The sequence below is a fragment of the Chiloscyllium punctatum genome, chromosome 30, assembly GCF_047496795.1.
Source record: "Chiloscyllium punctatum isolate Juve2018m chromosome 30, sChiPun1.3, whole genome shotgun sequence".
In the NCBI taxonomy this organism is placed as follows: Eukaryota; Metazoa; Chordata; class Chondrichthyes; order Orectolobiformes; family Hemiscylliidae; genus Chiloscyllium; species Chiloscyllium punctatum.
This window is the reverse complement of record NC_092768.1, coordinates 61659102-61679969: the sequence shown is the minus strand read 5'-3', so window position 1 is coordinate 61679969 and position 20868 is coordinate 61659102. Positions and strand designations below refer to the sequence as shown.

Sequence of the window (20868 nt, the reverse complement as noted above, 5' to 3'; positions counted from 1 at the left end):
TGTGGACAATGAAGAAGGTTATCTCAGAATACAATGGGATATTGATCAGATGGGCCAATGGGCTGAGGACAGGCAGATAGGGTTTAATTTAGAGAGATTAGGTTAGGATAGCTGGTTATCATAGACAGGTTGGACCAAAGAAGTGATTGATGTCAGCGACGGACCAATAGAAAGGCAGGGGCGGAGCTGGAGGACCTGTCTGGGCAGTTGGTCCTCCGACCAATCAGTGAATGAGGGCGGGACTAGACTATACCACGTGATCATCCTCGCGGTGGGCGCCGATGTTTGGAATGTGTGTGTGAGGAGTTCTGTCGGTAAGGAAAGAAATAAACAGCAGGAAGCGGGAGGGAAATGGTGTTGGTATGGGCTGAGAGGTTTTACAATCATTTGGTACACATCGGAAAATACAAATTCGAAACTCACAGTTCCGTTTTTGCAGCAAATGGGAATATGCCTCGTTGAGTAATCGGCCCGAGTGAGCGCCGCCATCTTTATTCGGGGCAATGAGTCACTGGACACGTGCGCGGCCGCCATCTTTGTAGGGGGCAAAGTTCAGAGGGATGTCTGTACAGCCTTCCCTGGTAAAAAGAGTCATAGGGCAGGATTTACACAGAGCACATTCAAACCCAGAGAAATGGATCTTTTTTCTGGATTTGTTTCGTCATTCATTTAAATGATTTGGATGTGAATAGAGGCCGTATAGTTAGTAAGTTTGCAGGTGACACCAAAATTGGAGGTATTGTGGACAATGAAGAAGGTTATTTCAGAGTACAGTGGGATATTGATCAGATGGGCCAATGGGCGGAGGAGTGGCAAAAAGGATTTAATTTAGGGAGATTAGGTTAGGATATCTGGTTGGTATAGGTTGGACCGAAGAAGTCTGTTTCTGTGCTAGACATCTTTGACTGTGGGATCATAAAAGTGAACTCTGCTCTGGTTCACCTCTGGGTTCTCTGATGTCCACTTGTTCAGTATCTAGCTTCCTCAGTCTCTCATGGGTATATTTTTGCTCTGTATAGTATTTTACTATTACTTTCACAGCTGTTTTGTAAATGAATTGAAAAATGTAGAGCTGGAAAAACACAGCAGGCCAGGCCGCATCTGAGGAGCAGGAGGATCAACGTTTCGGGCATAATCCCTTCTTCAGGAATGTAAATGAATTGTCCACTGCTGCCCGGCTCCTGACCGTATGATGTTCGATTATCAGGTTATTTTTTCCACAATATCTTTGACAGTCAAGAATTCTTTTTTCCAATAAGCGAGTGCATTTTCCTTCAATTTCTGACAGTCAAATTCTGCAACATGTGAATCAAGTCTGTAACAAGCTCAGGAACTGAGTGGCCCTGGCAGAACCCAAACTGGGCATCGCAGAGCAGGTTATTGCTGAGCAGCTGCGTGACAGCACTGTTGATGACACCTTCCATCACTTCACTGTTGAGCGAGTGTGGACTGATGGAGGGCAATTGCCCGAGTTGGATCTGCCCTGTGTTTTTGTGTTGGAACATCCTTGAGCAATGTTCCACAAAGTCGGTAGGTGCCAGTGCTGGAGCAGTACTTGCCTTGGTGGGCAGCAGGTTCTGAAGCACAGCCATCAGTATTATTGCCAGAATATTGGCAAGGCCCATACCTTTACACTGCCTATCCATTTCTTGATCTGATTGGAAATGAGTTTTCAACCAAGTCGATTCATATCTGTGATGTCAGGGACCAATGGAGAACGCTCATCCACTTGGCACTGCTGGCTGAAAATCGCTGCTAATGCTGTCCTCTTATCTGTTGCATGAATGTGTGAGACCCCTCCATCGGTAAGGGTGGGGATATCTGTGATGCTTCCTCCAGTGAGTTGTTTAATTGTCCATCACTATTCTTGACTAGGTGTGGCAGAACTGCAGAACTCCGATCTAATCTATTGGCTATGGCTCACTTAGTTCTATTTGGTGTTGCTTGTGGTGTTTGGCATGCAGGTTTGGTAGCTGCACCAGGTATGCCTGGTACTGCTCCTGGCATGCCCTCCTGCATTCACCATTGAACCAGGGTTGATTCCCCTGGCTTGATGTTAATGGTTAAGTGGGGGATATCAGGCCATGAGATTTCAGATTGGGCTGGAGTACAGTTCTGCTGCTGTTGTCGGTCCACAGTAAGGCGGAAGTTGCAGGGTCAAGAGGGCTGATTGTGTTGTTGTATTTTCCAGTACATTGGAGATGTAAAGTGGTCCATCCAGTTTCATTCCTTTGTTGAGACTGTGCAGTGATTAATACAATGAGTGATTTGATGGGCCACTGTCAGGTTTCTTTCCCTCAAGGACATTGTCAATGGCAGAAAAACATCCCCAATGGTTCCATGGCAAACAGTAGATTCTTCATTCCAGTTATTTTTTTTCTTGAATTCAGAGCCACCCTCTACCAATTTGGGATTCAAACCTGAAGTTCAGTTGTATATTTTAATATTCTTGATAAATGATAAATACGACAGGTTTGTTCACTTATTTTTAGAATCACTATCACAGGTTTTGTTTATTGTTTTGGAAATAAAAAGAATGTCCATAATCCTGTCTCCTCCATCCTCCCCTCCAACAACAAGAGTGAGGAGCACATGGAGTTTCACTCTCCATAACATTGAGACAATCCGATCAGCTGCCTCTGCTTCTTTCCTCCCTCTCCACTAGCCCACCGAGCCACACTGCCTCATAAAGGTGCTCCTCATTTTAGTCCTAAACTTGCATTTCCTCGAGTCCCTTGTCAAGCCTTATTCGAGGTCATCTTGACCATTTACCCGAGTGTAGCTAAATCATGGACATTCCAAATCTCTGTCTCATCCTCCTGCTTGTGTCCGTCCTTCCCCCACCACCCCTCCCCCCACCATTGCCAATTCACAGATATTGTTCCATGATCTGTCTGTCTGTCTTTTTTGGTTATATCCTTCTCTCCCATTCGGCTGAAACCTAACATTTGACCTCACCATCGTTGGAAAATCCTGCTCCATCTCCACTCTCCGTTTCCTTTCTGAATTCCTTGTATTTGGTGTCCCTCCAGGGTCTATCCTTGGCTTGTCCTGTTTCTCACCTACATACTGCCAGGAGGTAACATCGCCCAAAAGCACCGTGTTAGGTTTCACATGTACACTGACAATGTCCAGCTCTCCCTCCCCATCATCCCTCTCCATTACTCCACTATTACTCAGTTATCAAACTGCTTACCACGCTTCGATTAGCTGCAATTCACTCCAATGAAACACTGTAATTGTTAAACCCATTGCCTTCAGTTGCTATTCCAAATTCATTTCCCTTCCTGCTGTGTCCCTCCCTCTCACTGGGAAGTGTCTGAGGCAGAACTACATTCTTCACAATATTGCTCTCATATCTGACCCCAAGATGACCTTCTGATCAGACATCTACACAATCACAAACACCAGGAATTCCAATCTCTAAAACATTGCTTATCTCCTTCTCACCCCAGCTCCATTGCTACTGAAACCCTAACCTGTGTCGGTGTTGCCTTTAACTTGATAAATCTGAAACAGAACCCTTGATTCCATGACTGACCCAGAATCTGGTTCAAGACTCACCGTAATGGGACACATCCTCTCCATATTTACCCTGTCAAACCTCGACAGAATCCTGTATGTTTCAAAGAGATCATCTCTCATTCTTCCAAAGTCCAGTGAGTATATTCCCAACTTGTTCAGCCTTTGCTTACAGCATAATCCCTTCAAAACAGGGATCATCCCAATGGATCTTCTCTGAAATGCCTCCAATAAACTGCTCTATTTCATGAACTAAAGTGACCAAATCTGTTCAGCTTACTCCAGATGTGGTCTCACTCGCCATTTGTTTAGTTGCCCTAAGGTATATATTCCAAACTCTTATATTGCAAACTCTTTGAAATAAGGGACAGCATTCCATTCCCCTTCCTGATTCCATGTTGTAACTGTGTGCTAGCTTTGTGTTTCCTGCTCATTTTCCCCCAGTCCCTTTTGTGGTGCAGCTTTCTACAGTTTATCCCAAGTTATACTCTATTTACCAACTTGTTGCCCAGGTTTCCTGTGAATATCTCTCTGTAAACTGTTTATAACCTTTTGGAACTTTCCTGTTATGCCTTTTCTAGGAGATTCCCCCCTCATTATTCGAAACATGTCCTGTGAGCATTGGGCAGTGGGAAGCATGCGCAGTTGCTATCTTTCAGGGATACTCTGTTTCCAGACTGGGAAGAGCTTGCTGCCCCTTGGTCAGAATGGAGACATCTTGCCCTTAAGCTGCATGAGCCTTTCACACCCCATGTCTTATTGAGGAGGCACAGCGGCAGCACGGAAGGAAAGAAAAGGAAGCAAATCCTGCTCTCCGTATCTCACTGAATCTTGGGACATTCTGTCTCATGTTCAGTCACATGAAGTCCCAATGTGGAAACTCATAGAAACCCACATAGATTTGCCCTTGAAGTGCCTGCTGACCTCCACCAGGGGTAATGTGTACAGTCCTCCTGGGCCAGGAGGAGGGGATTGTATGAGTTTCAAACTTGAACTGACAGTGACGGATTTTATAAACTTGTATTACAGGCAGATATTCAGATGGTAATCTCAGTCATTGTAACGCCAAACTCTGACAGAATTACTCCATTCATCAGGACATGGATATTCATATTGTGTGAGAGTATTGTGTTCCAGATCAATACCATTTGCTGAATAAAAGTTCTCCTTTGAATCCAACCATCCTTTCAATAGATCTTCCCAAATCTTCAACATGTGTTCTGTAACCCTTGTATAATGAGCTGATTGGTCTAAGGTTTATTATTGCAACGTGTAACTTTTGTAAACCGCTTTGTCACAGCTCCCCAAATTTCCTTTGCTACAAGGAGAACAATCTCAGTTTTTCCAAACCGCTGATTCCCCAATGTCTGTTTGCTCTCGATAAGGTACACAAAAGGGTTGTGTTGGAACATTCTCCACTTGCCTGCATCAGTGCCCCCCCCCCCCTCCCCCAACAATATTAAAGAAAGTGAACATCCTCCAGGGTAAAGCACTGTACCTGAGTAGTTTCCCATCCACCACCTTCAGCATTCCCTCGAGCCACAGTGGCATCACTGTGTAAAAGATCAAGTCAGCATTGTCCTACCTGACCATAGGACTGCTCTCTAATGAGAGAGAGATGTCTGGTAGTGGTTAACCTGAATATTACCACAGCACAGGCAAGGGGAGAGGTTGAAAAGGAGAGTCCATTAATTGTGGATGGTTATTCTTGATGTGTATTAGCAACACACATGTCACGTGAACAATTAATGTTAAAAAAGCCCCACAAATTCTGCAACTAAAATCCCCCATTCCTTGAACCATCCTGGTAAATCTCCTGTGCCCCCTCTCAGGGACCCTGCCATCCTTCACGATGTGTGGGCGATCTGTGGTTCGCACAGACCCAGCTGCTCTGAACCCTGTGGATGATAGAATAGAGCAACAGTTGCACTAAACCTCACTGTCTGGAAGAGAGCGAGAGACCAAAATCCCGATGGCATTTAAAATCTATTTAGGAACACACTTGCAAGGCCAAGGCTGACAGGTCTATGGGCTCAGTGCTGGAAAATGGGATTAAAATAGTTAGCTGGGAGATTTCTTTACAGCATAAACCCGATGGACCACAACACCGTTTTCTTTCATGTAGACCACAAACGAGTAATATAGGAATATGACCAGCCACAATAGAAACCAGGTCAGAGAAGGTGATATTAGAATAGATGATACGTGATTGATTAAGGTTTTTTGGAGGAAAATGTGACAGAGATTAAGCGGGACATTGTGGAGCTCTGGGTGCAGGAATCTGAAATAAAAATGGGTTATACTGAAGGTTGGAATTAAAGAAAGGCATATCACAGAGATTTGTGAGGGTGGACAAGATTAAAGATAGGGAGGGTGTTGAGACGGGAGGAGATTAGAAATTGGAGGATGTTGCAGAGATTGAGATGTCTTTGATGCAGAGATAGTGATAGTTCTGAGGCTAGAGAGGAATTATAGAGATAAGGATGAGTTGTTCGCTTTCCCAACCCGACCTCTTTACTGATAATGATTGTTTCTCTGTCCTCATCTGCCATTGCCCCCATAGGCCTGTGACAATGAGAGTATGCAGATAGTATGTTCCCGTTAAGGCCAAGGCTGGGAGGTGTCGAGAATGCTGCATGACCTGCAAAATTGAGGCTCTGGTCAAGAAAATGAAGGGAGGATATGGCAGGTACAGATCACTGTGTTTGTGTGAATCCCTCGGGGACTGTAAGGGCAGTAGGAGTATACTCGTGGGAAACCAGGTGGCAAAAAAGGGGACATGAGATAGCTTTGGGAAATAGGTTTAAGGAGAATCCAAAGAGATTCTACAATACACTAAAGACAAAAGAATAACTAGGCAGAGAATAGCGACCCTCAATGATCAACAAGACTGTCTATGGAACAGCAGGAGGTGGGAGAGATTCTGTAAGTATTTCATGTCAGTTTTTACTGAAAGGGGATATGGAAGTTAGAGATGTTGGAGAAATAAATAATAATAACTTGGCAAGTGTATATATTACAGAGGAGGGGGTACTGGATGTCTTAAAATGCATAAAGGTGGATAAATCCCTGAATCTGATCAGGTGTATCCCAGAACTTTGTGGGTAATTAGGGAAGCTTTTGCTGGGCCTCTCGCTGCGATATTTGTATCATCGATCGCCACAGGTGAGGTGCTGGAAGATGGGTGCCATTATTTGAGAAAGGTGGTAAGGAAAAGCCAGGGAACTATAGAGCGGTGAGCCTGAAGTCAGTGGCAGAGAAGTTGTTGGAAGGGATTCTCAGGGACAGGATTTACATGTCATTGGAAAAGCAAGAAATGATTCGGGAGAGTCAGCATGGCTTTGTGCATTGAAATCAGTAACTTGGACTTGAGAAAGACACAAGGTTTCACATAACACACTGGTTAGCAGATTCAGTACCATAGAACTCTGGCGGAACTAGCTGTTTGGATACGGAATTGGCTGGAAGGTCAGTCATAGATGGACAGCACAGAAACAGAGACCCGTCGGTCCAACCAGTACATGCTGATCAGATATCCCAATGTAATCTAGTCCTACCTGTCAGCACCCGGCCCATATCCTTCCTATTCATATACACATGAAGATGCCTTTTAAATGTTGCAATCATAATGGCCTCCACCACTTCCTCTGACAGCTCATTCCATACACGTACCACCCTCTGTGTGAAAACGTTGCCTCTCAAGTCTCTTTAAAGACTTTCCCCATCTACCATAAACCTATGCCCTCTTGTGCTGGGATCCCCCACGAGGAAAAGCCCTTGTCTATTTATCCTATCCATGCACCTCATGTTTTTATATACATAGATAAGATCACCTCTCAGCCTCCGACTCTGCAGGGAAAACTGCCCCAGTCTATTCAACCCCCAGCCTAGCTCAAATCCTCCAACCCTGGCAACGTTCTTGTAAATCTTTTCTGAACCCTTTCAAGTTTCACAACATCCTTCCAATAGGAGGGTGACCAGATTTGTACGCAACGTTCCAAAAGTGGCCTAACCAATGTCCTGTACAGCTGCAGCATGATCTCATAACTCCTGTACTCAATACATTGTCCAATAAAGGCAAGCATACCAAATGCTCTCTTCACTATCCTATCTATCCACACTCCAAGGACTCTTTGTTCAGTAACACTCCTCTGGACCTTACCATTAAGTGTATATGTCCTGCTAAGATTTGCTTTCCCAAAATACCACTCCTCAGCCATTTACCCATCTGATCAAGATCCCATTGTACTCTGAGGTAATCTTTTTCACTGTCTACTGCACCTCCAGTTTTGGTGTCATCTCACTAACTATACCTCCTATGTTCACATCCAAGTCATTGACATAAATGACGAAAGGAAGTGGATCCAGCAGTGATCCTTGTAACACTCCACTAGTCACCGGCCTCCAGTCTGAAAAGCAACCGTCCATCACCACCCTCTGTCTTCTGTCTTTGAGCCAGTTCTGTATCCAAATGGTTAGATCTCCCTGTATGCCATGAGCTCTAACCTTGCTGAGCAGTCAGTGTCAGAGTGCAGGATGCTTTTTGGACTGGAAGCCTGTGATGAGCAATATGCTGTCAGGTTGGGTGCTGTGTCCACTGCTTTTTGCCATTTATATAAATGATTTCTATGTGAATATAGGAGCTATGGTTATTAGGTTTACAATAGACACCAAAATTGGAGGTGCAATGGATAGCAAAGTTACCTGAAAGTACAATGAGACTCCGATCAAATGCGCTGAGGAGTGGCAGATGCAGTTTAATTTAGATAAATGTGAGGTTCTGCATTTTGGAAAAGCAAATCAGGGCAGGACTTCTACACTTAATGGGAAGGTCCTGGGGAGTGTTGCTGAACAAAGAGATCTTGGAGTGCAGGTTCATAGTTCCTTGAAAGTGGAATCATAGATAGGCAGGGTAGTTAAGAAAGTATTTGGTGTACTTGCCTTTATTGGTCTGTGTATTGAGTACAGGAGTTGTGACATCATTTTGCGGCTGTACAGGACATTCATTCAGCCACTTCTGGAATTCTGCTTTCAGTCCTGGTCTCCCTGCTATTGGAATGATATTGTGAAACTTGAAAGGATTCAGAAAAGATGCAAAGATGTTGCCAGGGTTGAGGGATTGAGCTATAGAGAGAGGCTGAATAGACTGAGGCTGTTTTCACTGGAGAATCGGATGCTGAGAGGTGACCATAGAGGTTGATAAAATCCTGAGGGGCATGGATAGGGTAAACAGCCAGGGTCTTATTCCTGTTTAGGTGAGTCCAAAACTAGAAAGCACAGGCGTGAGGGAAAAGATTGAAAAGGGATATTAGGGGCAAAGTTTCAAGCTGAACGTAGTATGTGTATGGAATGAGTTGCCAGAGAAAGTGTGGAGGCTGGTACAGTTACAACATTTAAAATGCATCTCATTGGATATGTGATTGGGAAAGGTTTCGAAGGCTATGGGCCAAGGGCTGGCATATGGGACGAGATTAATTTAGGATATCTGGTCGGCATGGACAAGTTGGACTGACGGGTCTGTTTCTGTGCTGTACATCTCTATGGCACTAATAAATTAAAATTAAGATAGGTTTCTCTTTTATGGAGAGTTAGCAGAAGGTCAGACAATTCTCCTTGGAGGTGAGAAGGTTAAGCAGTGATTTCGAACAGGAGTTGATTTGTTTCCAGGATATTTCATTTACAGAGAGACAGAGTGAGAAATTTTTAACGTCACAATTTTTAATAACTATTTTCAGGTAACTGGCAAATAATGCAAAGAAAAATGTGAAGATTATTTTACTCAATAAGTTCTGAGCATCTGGAACAGTTTGACCGACAGCTGGATGCAGATTCAGTAGTTATTGTCAAAACAAATTTGAAATTTAACATTTTTAAGGAAGGATTTGGAGGGCTATGTCCAAACGGGAGGTGAGTTGGGACTGACTGGCACCATCTCCAGAGAGAGAGAGAGTACAGCCCCAATGGGCTGAATACCCTCCAGTCCCTGTGCTCTGTGATACTGACCCATTCAGTGTGAATGATGAAGCTCATCACAGGGCAGAGATGTAGAGATGTACAGCATGAAAATAAACCCTTTGGTTAAACTGGTCCATGCTGACCAGATATCCCAACCTAATCTAGTCCCATTTGCCAACACTTGGCACATATCACTCTACACCTTTCCTATTCATATACCCATCCAGATGCCAAATGGTTTAATTGTACCAACATCCTCCACTTCCTGACAGAAGATTCCATACACGCACCAACCTCAGTGGGAAAAGAATTGCCCCTCAGATCCATTTTAAATTCTTCCCCTCTCACCTTAAACCTATGCCCTCTCACTCTGTACTCCCCGACCCCAGGGAAATGACCTTGTCTATTTATCCTACCCAGGCCCCTCATGGTTTTATAAATCTCTATGAGCTCACCCCTCAGCCTCTGATGCACCTGGGAGGATCCCACCACTCAGGTCACAATGGGGCCTAGCTGATTGACACAGCTTCAGACCAATAGGAGAGTTGGCATGATCCTCCAGCCAATGGGAGTGAATGAGGGGTGGGTCCAGCAGGCGCAGTGTCTCTGTGAGGGGGGGACTGAATGTGAAGGAGTGGGAGAGACAGCAGATACTGGGAGAAAGATGGAGGTAGTATGGACTGGGAAGGTTGATAAACACTGTTTCAGTCTGCTGGACCTGAATTAGATACTCCGGGTAAATTAGAACCAAAAGAACTGCGGATGCTGTAAATCACACACAACAACCAGAAGGTACTGGAAATGCTCAGCAGATCTGGCAGCATCTGTGAAAAGAAATCAGTCCACATTTTCGATCCAGTGACGCTTCCTCAGGAACTGACGTTACTGAGAAAAAAAGTCTGTTTTTATGCAGAAGGTAGGGGTTAAGGAGTAAATGATAGGTGGGGATAGAGTCCGAAGAGAGAGATAGGAGCAGTTGGACAAAGGAGTGAATAACGATCGGATGGGGCGGCGGGGGGGGGGGGGGGGGGGGAGGTGAATAGCTGTTTATGGGGACTGTTAGTGGCTAACCATAGGTAATGTGTAATGGTAGGCTACGTAATAACAAGGCCTGGTATGTGGGGTAGGGGGCAAAGATGAGGTGTTCTTCCTCCAGATGTTGGGTGGCTCGGATTTGGGGATGGAGGACTTGCATGTCCTTGGCAGCATGGTGGCGGAGGGAGTGGGGGGTAGCCGAAATGGTTGGCAACAGGGCGGTGGGGTTGGTTGGTGCATGTGTCCCAGATATGTTCCCTGAAATATTCCACAATTTGGCGTCCCGAGAGCAAGGGACACACTAGGTGAGATGTTTGGGTGGGCAGGGAAATGTCTGCTGGATGTGGGAGGATCCAGTGGTGCCTTGGATGGAGTTAAAGGGAGGGTTTGGGCAAAGATTTTCCATCTCTTGCAGTGGCAAGCAAAGGTGCCTGGAGTGAAGAGTGGGTTGGTGGGGAGTGTGGATCTAAAGTGGAAGTCACAGAAGGTATGAAAGGGGTGGGGAGGGAAATATATCTCAGGTGTTTGGATCTGATGGTGGAAGGTGAGGATGGTGGGGTTCCATCTTAGTTGAATTTGACGGGGTGGAGTTCAAGGGCAGTGGTGTGGGAAGTGGAGGAGATACACTGGAAGGCATTGTTAACAGCATGTGAGGGGAGATTGCAACCCTTGAAATAGGAAGCCATTTGGGTATGTTCTGAAGTGTTCTTCCAGCTTGCATCAAGCTTCACTGGAACACTGCAGTAAGCATGAGACAGAGATGTTGGACAGGGAACAGTCTTGTGTGTTAAAGAGCAGGCAACTGGAAGCTCAAGGTATTTTTTGCAGGCACAATGTAGCTACCATTTCCACCACTGCCACTGAAATGCTAGAAGGTTCCTGTCTCCTCCATTAAAAACTTTCCAACTTCCCACTCCCTTATCTTTCCAAATGTTCCTGTCTCTCTTTGGGCTCTGTCCCCACCTATTATTTACTCTTTAACCCCTATCTCCTGTAGCCCAAAGATCTGTAGGTTCGGTGAATTGGCCCAGCTAAGGTTCCTGTAGTGTTCAGGGATGTGCATTAGTTCGGGGGAAATGGAGAGTAATAGAATAGGAGAATGGGTCTGGGTGGGATAAACTTCGGAGGGTGGGTGTGGAATTGTTGGGCCAAAAGGCCTGTTTCCTGAAGGGATTCTAATTTTCCCAGCTGTCATCTGTTCTGAGGAAGGGTCACTGGACCCGCGATAACCCATGGTGTGTGCAGGAGGCGGAAAGGGGAGAGTGGCAGCAGAAACCGGATGAAATGTATCAGTGTAGACTGGGTGGTTTTAGTTACACTCTGTGCAGGTAGTTAGTCTGAATTAGAAACTCTTGGTCCCACATTTGCAGCAAAGGGGAAGATGGCTTGGGCCTCAGGCAGTGAGAGGTCCTGGGTTATGGCCACCATCTTTATTTGGGGCAAAGTACAGTAAGGAGCATGTACTTGTCCTCTTCCTGGGTGGAGGCGGGGTGATTTGAAGAGGAGCATTTACACATCCAACACATACCAAGAGAAGTGTTTACCTTCACTGTTCATCTTGCACTGACTGTGAGCTTTGTTTTGTAAATTCATTTTATAGAATATTAATTGAGAATAATTGAGACTGGGATCTCAAAAAACATGTTTCTACAGTCAGCGGAGTCATCAGGATCTGAATATCATTGGGATTTAACTGTGGAACGAGAAAGGTTTGTCTGTTCTGTCTGTGGGAACATATCTTCAATATTTTTGTCTAGCCAAAAGCAGAAAGATGTTCAAGTTCATGGTTGGATCCCCCTTGGGGTATGTGATCAATTCTTGGCCCTGCAGCTGTGGAAGCAGGTATTGACCTGAGAGAGAGCACAGATTTATCCAAATTACACCTCGTCTTTTTGCAGGAACTGTCAGATTTAGTCTCAATCATCCACTTTATAATGTTAAACTGTAAACTCCCTACTTCCAATTCTCTGCAAATTTCTCATTGAAATTCCTTGTGGACTCAAATTCCAGCACCATTTCAGGTGGAATGTTCCAGATTCTGACAACTGTCTTTTCATTCAGAAACTGCTGAAGTCCATTTTGACTCTGGGGTTACAAAGGGCTGAATTGAAAGATGATTTGCTGTCCCTGAGCTCCCATTGTGTTGTATTGGAACAGTACAGGAGGCTGAGGGAAGTGTAGGTGTGAGCAGACAATGAAAATGCCCGGGCTACACTGTGAGTGCTGCTTGGCTCCATGAGAGTGTTTTGGAGTTGGGTGTAAATAGTGAGGTGAGACAGGGAGAAGGTGAAGCTGAAACTCCGTTTTAATTCAGGCCTTTTAGAAATTCACAGTCCCAGTGGGAACAGCCAATTTGTCAGTGATACCTGTGGAGTATTTAAGTGTTTAAAGTATGACATATCAGCTTAAGTAAAGTTATTTTTTGTTATTATAATGGACATGTTTGAAGTGTAGGAAGGTTGCTCACTCATTTAAATTCTCTTAATGGAAGTAACTAGATGAATGTAGCGAGACGTTGTGACAGGAGCCCTCAGACCCGTGGTGTGCTCCTCTTGCACAATGTGGGAAATAAGGGCCGCTTCCATTGTCCCTGACGGCTATTTGTGCAGCAAGGGTTCCCATCTGCAGCTACTGGGAAACTGCTTTTCAGAGCTGGAGCTGGGAGTGGACTCACTGTGGAGCATCTGCAATACTGAGAATGTTATGGACAGCACGTTTAGTGAGTTAGTCACACTGCAGGTGAGGGTTACACAGGCAGAAAGGGAATGGGTGACCATCAGATCTAGTAAAAGGCTCAGGAAGTGAGTACAGGAGTCCCCCGTTGTTATCCCCTTCTCATACAGATACTGTATACCACTTGGGATTCTGTAAGGGCGGGAATGGGTGGGGTGGCTTCTCGGGAAATCAGCAACAGCCAGGTTCATGACACCACAGAGAGCTCTGCTGATCAGAACAAGAGGAATGAGAGTGGCAGGGCTATAGTGACAGGGGATTCAATAATCAGGGGTACAGCCAGGCACTGCTGTGCCCACAGACATGAATCCAGGATGGTGTGTAATCTCCCTGGTGCCAAGATCCATGATATCATGGAGTGGCTGCAGGACATTCTGGAGCTGGAGGGTAAACAGGCCGTGGTGGTGCAACACACAGATACCAACGACATCGCTAAACAGAGGGATGAGGGCCTGAAAGCTGGACATAGGGAGAGCAGAGATACATTAAAATGTAGCTCCTGAAATGTAATAATGTCAGACTTACTCCCAGTGCCATGTGCTAATGAAAGCAGGAATGAGAAGGTAGATCAGCTGGATGTGTGGCTGGGGTAATGGTGTACCACAGAAGGGTTTTGATTCTTCAGGCACTGGGACTGTTTCAGGGTGGGACCTATACCAGCCTGATCGGTTACCCCGGGCAGAGCTGAGACAAATCTGGTGGGGGCTTTTGCCAGTTCTGTTGGTGAGTTTGTGACTAGTCTGGCAGGGGGATGGGAACGAAAGTGTAGGCTTAGATGGGTCAGATTCAGGACAGGGAATGGGAGGTAGAATATTAGTGATGTAGTTAGCGGCTCAGAAAGCCAAAGGAAAGGAGGATTAAACGAAGATTGAGTCCCTCTTCAGCCATCAGTCCTGACATCCCAGGAATGTGAGTCAACAAAATATGGAGCTGTTTACATGTCTATGACTCTGTGCTTCAGCAAAATGGTGGAAATCTGCAATACAAACAAAAAGCGCTGGAGATCCTCGGCAGGTCGGGCAGCACTGGAAATGGTGACAGATGCAGGAAACATTGCAGCCTTGAAGAAGTGTTTAGATGATCACACCAGGCACTACAATATCGGTTACACACTGAGTGCCAGAACGTGGGACTAGCATAAATAGGTGCTTGATGACCAGCATGAATACGACGGGGCTGGAAAGTTGACGTTTTGGGTCAGGGCTATTTATCAAGACTGACAAAGGGTCCCGACCCAAAACATCAACCTTCCTGCTTCTCTGATGCTGCCTGACCTGCTGCACCTCCCCAGGTCCACATTGTACAGACTCTGACTTCCAGAATCTGCAGTCCTTAACTATCTTCACATCCCAGGACTCATCTGGTGATCCTTCTTTACACTCTCTCAATAACCAGGACAGCCTTCCTTGGAAAAGGGGAACAAAGGTGTATACAGTATTCCAGGTGTGGTCTCACCAAGGCCCTTCCAGAAAGGGTTCCCTGCCCCCATCTTATCCATAATGGTCATCAAGCACACATGCCTGGTGTGATCATCTGAACACTTCTTCAAGGCTGCAATGTTTCCTGCATCTGTCACCATTTCAGATGCTGCCAGACCTGCTGAGGATCTCCAGCACTTTCTGTTTTCTCTGTTATAGAGTATTGAAAGGGGGGATTTGCAGTTGAGAAATTCAAATTGAACTTCATGTTACTTGATCCGTGCCGATCTGAATATCATTGGCCTTTTCATCTGGAAGGAAAGGTTTGCATTCTGTTCATGGGCTAATATTCAAATGTCCGTGTGACGAAAAAAGTACTGAGACAGTGAAGTCCATGTTAGCGTGGGGACTTGGTTTTTGAAAGTCAAAACAATCATGGCACATTTCCCTGGAACAGTCAAGCCACAGATTGGTTTTGTATGAGGACAATTAGCCATGAACCAGAAAGACCAAAGGATTCCTGCATCATGGAAAAAGCTATGAAAATGGGATTGTTGTAATGGAGTGAATTATTGATCATTGATTGTAATCCATTGGTGTTGTCACATCGGTTCCAGCGCCGTAGGGAAACACGGGAAATGTGATGAATGCAGTGTCAGTTTAAGTTATTCAACTGGAAAGGTGAAGAAGAAATTTACAAGGATGATGCCAGGTCTCCGGGGTCTGAGTTACAGGGAGAGGTTGGACAAGCGAGGACTTTTTTGTTTAGAGCATAGGTAACTGTGGGGGAATATTTTATAGTAGTGTATAAGACCATGAGAGGCATGGGTAAGGTGAATGCCTCGGTCTTTTTCGCAGGGACTCAAGGATTGGAGGGCATCCGGTTTAAGTTAGAGGAGAAAGAATACATGGGAAACTGAGGGGCAAGTGTTCTACACAAAGGTGGTATGTATATGGAATGAGCTGCCAGTGGAAGTGGTTGAGGTGGGTATATTAACAACAAGTAAAAGACATTTGGACAAATACATGGATAGGAAAGTTTCAGAGGCAGATGGGCCAAGTGCAGGGATATGGGGTTAGCGTGGATGGACATTCTGATCGGCATGGGCCAGTTTGGGCCAAAGGGCCTGTCTCTGCTGTAGGATTCTATAACTCTAAGTGCATTTGCTATTTCTCCCCCGAACTCTGTTGGTATCCTGGGATGTATTCCATCGGGGCAAGGAGACTTGTTTACCTTTAGCTCCATTAACTTGCCCAGCTCTAACTCTTTCATGATAACGGTTATTATCGAGGTCCTCACCTTCTTCAGTCTCCTTATCAATTACTGGCATGTTCTTCGTATCCTCCACTGTGAAGACTGACTGCTGTGTGCTCATATTCCTGAACTCTGCTGGATAGGAATAACTGGGCACAGAACTCCGAGAGGTCTTCTTTGAGTCTTTATTGATGAGACACGGCAGGTACCTGGATAGTGTACATCCAAAACACCTCCAGGTAGCATCAGGTAACTCCCCGCCTGTCGGATGTGCCACTCCCATTCTTAAACCTTTGTGGTTTGGGACCTTGCATAGAGACTGTCTCTCAGTATTATCTCCATGGCAACGGCAGTTAGAAAGTCTAGTTCAGTTCAGCACTTTGTGGCTAAAACACACACCCCTTCCCCACACCCCTGTGGCTCCCTCAAGTATCTGACAAGCACTTCAGTTTCAGTGGGGTATCTATCAGGATTCTGATGTGGAGGAGCCGGTGGTGGGGTGGACAAAGTTAAAAAACCACACATCACCAGGTTATAGTCCAACAGGATTATTTGGAAGTACAAGCTTTTGGAGTGTGCTGTGATTTTTAACTTGATCAGGATTATCTCTATGGTAACTGTTAAATGCTTCAACAATTACAGAGGCCATATGTTCCCTACACAATAAGTTTCCCTCTAGCAGGGTAAACTGCTATTCTGGCCCTGGGGATAGCTACTCATCACTTTTTATCCCCAATTTCATCATGCTTTCTGTCGATCTTTGAAGTTTTTCCAATCTCCGAATTTATCCTTGGTCTTTGACAGTTTGTATGCCTTCTACTTCAATTTGACAGTCTCCCTTATTTCCTTAGACATGGCAGATTACTCCTTTTCCTACAGTCCTTCCTTTTCACTGATATATACTTTTGCTGAGAAATTTGAAAAATTACTTTGATATTCCTTCACTGTCTGTCAACTGTCCCACAGTAAAGTCTTTGCTTCCATTCTGCATTCGCCAACTCCTGCCTCATCATATTGTAGTCTCCTTTGTTTAAGCACAGGATCTTGGGATTGGATTTAATCTTCCCGCTTTCCATCTGTGTTCTAAATTCAACCAGATTAATGACAAGTCTTTTATCAGATTACGAGGGGAGGCAATGTTTCCTGGGTGTTTTGGTTTCATTGTCAGTGACCTTGGCTTTGTAATAAAGTACAGGATAGATATTCACAACAGAGTATTCTGGACGCTGTGAATGTACTACACAGTCTAAAACCATAAATCACTGTCTCCCCTCAGTTTAAAATTGCAAAATCATTATCTCCTACACGCTTCCTCACTACCTAAGTTTGGAACGCTAATCCACCTGACTATCCTGCTGTTTCTGAAAATCTCCTTTGGTGAAGATGGTGAGTTTTGGATTCATCTTTCTGGTTATTACCGTATGAAGATAAGCCCTGGGCACAGGAGAGGCAATGCAGCCCTTCGAACCAGCTCCACCATTTAATTCGGTGATGATTGAGCTCACATCGGTCTCAGCTGGATTTTCCTGCCTGCTCTCTCTCACGCTTCAACTCATTGCAAATTAAAAATCTGTATCTCTTCATTAAATTGGCTCATTGTCTTGGCATCCACCGCATTTTGAATAGGAAATTCCACAGATTCACAACACATTGAGATTGGTACATTCTTCTTCATGAGAATAGAATAGAGTCCCTATAGTGCAGAAACAGGATATTCATCCATCGATTCCACACCAACCCTATGATGATCATCCCACTCAGACCCACCCATTCCCTGTAATCCTGCATTTCCCGTGGCTAATTGCCTAACCAGCACATGCATGGACCCTGTGAGCAGTTTGGCATGACCAATCCACCTAACCTGCACGTCTTTGGACTGTGGGAGGAAACTGGAGCACCGAACAAAACCATAGAGACGTGGGGAGAATGTGTAAACTCCACACAGTTGCCTAACGCTAGAATCAAACCCGGGTCCCTGACGCTGTGAGGCAGCAGTGTTAGCCACTGAGCCACCTCTGCTGAAAATCTGCTGCCCATTATTAACCTCCCCACCCCACAATTGGCTGAATGTATATTCCTTACATCAGAAATCGAGGTGTCTAAGCGGATGTCTCAGTAAATCCCAGTGACAGCCCACATGTCCTGTGTGTCTGAATAGATATCCTATACACAACACCCTCCAGCCCACACTTTCTCTCACTTTCCAGGGACAGGTCTCCAGAGGCTTCATGGGGACTACAACTCCCACAAGCCCTGAGGCAGGGACCACACGTGTGTGAGGAAACCCAGCACTGTACATGCACAGAATGTGGGCGGGTTTTGGAGCATGTTCTTTGGAGTAACTAGCGGAAAGCATTTCACACTGTGATTGGCTGGAGAAGGGACGCATCTGCTATTAGTATTGATCAGTTTTGGGGGGATCAAAGTGTCACTACGCCTAGATGGGAGCAAGTTCCATTCGCAACTTGTCATAACACTGGGAATTGACCAATGGGAAACAAGGAAGAATCTGACCCATTCTCCCAGACTGAAGGTTCCTCTTCTGTCCAGGATCTGCCACCTCCCTTTCTGTTTCCTTTTGTTTCAGTCTGCTGTTACATTATTGACTTGCAGCAACTGAAGGGAAAAGAAGTGAACCCAGAAAGGGTGCAGAGTCTAACCAGGGACGGGAAGTGGTGACATGGATCTGTTTATCAGTAACACCATGAGAATGTAGAGGGTGTACATTAGGGGGTAGCAGAGTCAGAATGATGGGAGAGAGTAAGAGGGCTGGAGGGTTACAGCTTTGGGAGAAGAAAGGGGAAAAAGATATTCCAGAGAAACTAGAATTGTCTGTTCTGAATTTCTAATCTGTACATATTCCTTTTATACAGGGTGCGAGATGGTGAAGATTTGCAGACTGAAATCTCAAAATCACGTGCAGATCGTGATTAAGTTACACAACATTTGATGAACCAAAGATGAAGAATCACTGGGCCAAAATCCTGCAACACTCTCCCTCCCAGCATTGTTGGTCTATCTGTGCCAAATGGACTGTGAATGGTACAAGACAGCAGCTCCCTACCATCTTCTCGAGGGTAACGAGAGATGGGGAATAAATGCTGGCTGAGCCAGTGATGCCCATATCCTGGAAACGGTTTCGATCTCTAGTTGCTGAAACCCAGTTGATGTTACTGAAGGATGATGAGGGAGGCTGAGTGTATCCTCCAGGAGGCAGCACCATCACATTACCCCCGCCTACACCCACACAGCAACGCCACTGGAACAAAAGGCAGTGAAGCCAAAGGAGGACTTAGATATAGTTCTTCAAGGTAAAGTCATGAATGGGGATTGGAACAGAGCAGGAACAGGAGACTGAGCTGGATGGTCAGCTGTTTCCCATTGAATGGTGGAGCAGGATTGAAAGGCTGAATGGTCTCCTCCTGCTGCTATCTCCCAGGTATGTATATAGTCATGGAGCCCGGGTAGGAAGAAGGGGGCAGGGATTCTCCAGGAGATTGCACTTCCACATCAGTTTTCAGTGAGGGATGGTTTGATGGATTTTATTTAACATTTATCTTTAACATGAGGTTTGTAAATTTTGGTTTAAAATGTTGTAAAAGCTTTTGGCACAGCAAATAAAATTAAAGAAAATAAATTGAACTGTCTGAATATAACAGTTTTAAAACTTTCAACCTCCTGTAAAACAAAATCCTGTCTATTCCCAGACACCAGCACTTTCCAGCTACTCAAACTCCAGGGAAATATTCCCTCCTTGTCTGAACCTTTGGTTTGATTTAACTGCTTTTCAGTTTTCGTTCTGTGAGCTGTGAAGTGTTCTTTTTCCCCATTTCTCTGACCCAGAAATATTATCGCAGCAAACTTCCCACCATCAAAATCATCATTATGCCATTTTGCTTTTGGTTAACATATAATCACCAGCAGTGCGAAAGTGAGGACTGCAGATGCTGGAAACCAGAGCCTAGATTAGAGGGGTGCTGGAAAAGGGCTTTTGCCAAAACATTCATTTTCCAGCTCCTCGGATCCTGCTTAACCTGCTGTGCTTTTCCAGCACCACTCTAATCTACTCATATCATCACCAGCAGTAAACCATTCGTGTGACTAATAGAATATCTCCAAACAAAGCTCATTACGGGCCACGCAAACCATTACAAGTGACAGAGTGAGAAGGGACTAAATCAAAGTAGAGTTGTGGGGAGGGGGCAGCGGTGGAGATAAAGTACCGTATCCCCTACGGTGTCCACCTCTATCTAAAGGCATGGACAGCATTGATGCACACCACATGCTCCTTCTCTAAGGCACCCTGCTCTGTTGCATTTATCCTCAGTCAGTGAATAAAATCCCTACAGTGTGGAAGGAGAGCATTGGCCCATCAAACGCCACCGACCATCCGAAGAACATCACGCCCAGAGCACTCTAACACTGTAACCCTGCATTTCCCATGGCTGATCCACCTAGTCTGCACAATCCTGGATCCTGTGGACATTTTAGCATGACTGATCCACCTAACCTGCATATCTTTGGACTATGGGAGGAAACCAGAGCACCTGGAGGAGACTCACACTATCATGGGGAGAATGTGGGAACTCCACACAGGCCGTTGGAGAAGGCTGGACTCCAACCTTGTACCTGATGCTGTGAAGCAGCCGTGCTACAGTCACAATTTAAATCAAAACTGATGATCCCTGCTCATTGTCACATTGCTGTTTGTGGAGACTTACTGCCCAGAGAGACATCCTGAGGTTTAGAAAGTGGCAACGTAAGTTCAGTCACGTCAGGCCCAGTTAATGTGGTTAACAACAACATCAATACTCCAGCAGTGTCATCATATACAAGGTCCACTCCTGACTCTGATGGACAGTAACATCAGAATCAGAGTCCTGCAGTCCACATGGAGCAGGGGGGATGACCACTTCCCTGTGAGCACTCACTGGGCTCTCAATAGTGTTG

General features: G+C 45.3%; 1 long non-coding RNA gene across 1 annotated transcript; it reads left to right on the top strand.

The window, feature by feature from the left end:
* The first annotated feature begins 264 nt into the window (after positions 1-264).
* On the top strand, positions 265-19555 carry LOC140455528 (uncharacterized). Its single transcript, XR_011952911.1, has 2 exons — positions 265-314; positions 18792-19555. It is a non-coding gene; the product is annotated as an uncharacterized lncRNA (long non-coding RNA).
* The last annotated feature ends 1313 nt before the right edge of the window (positions 19556-20868 follow it).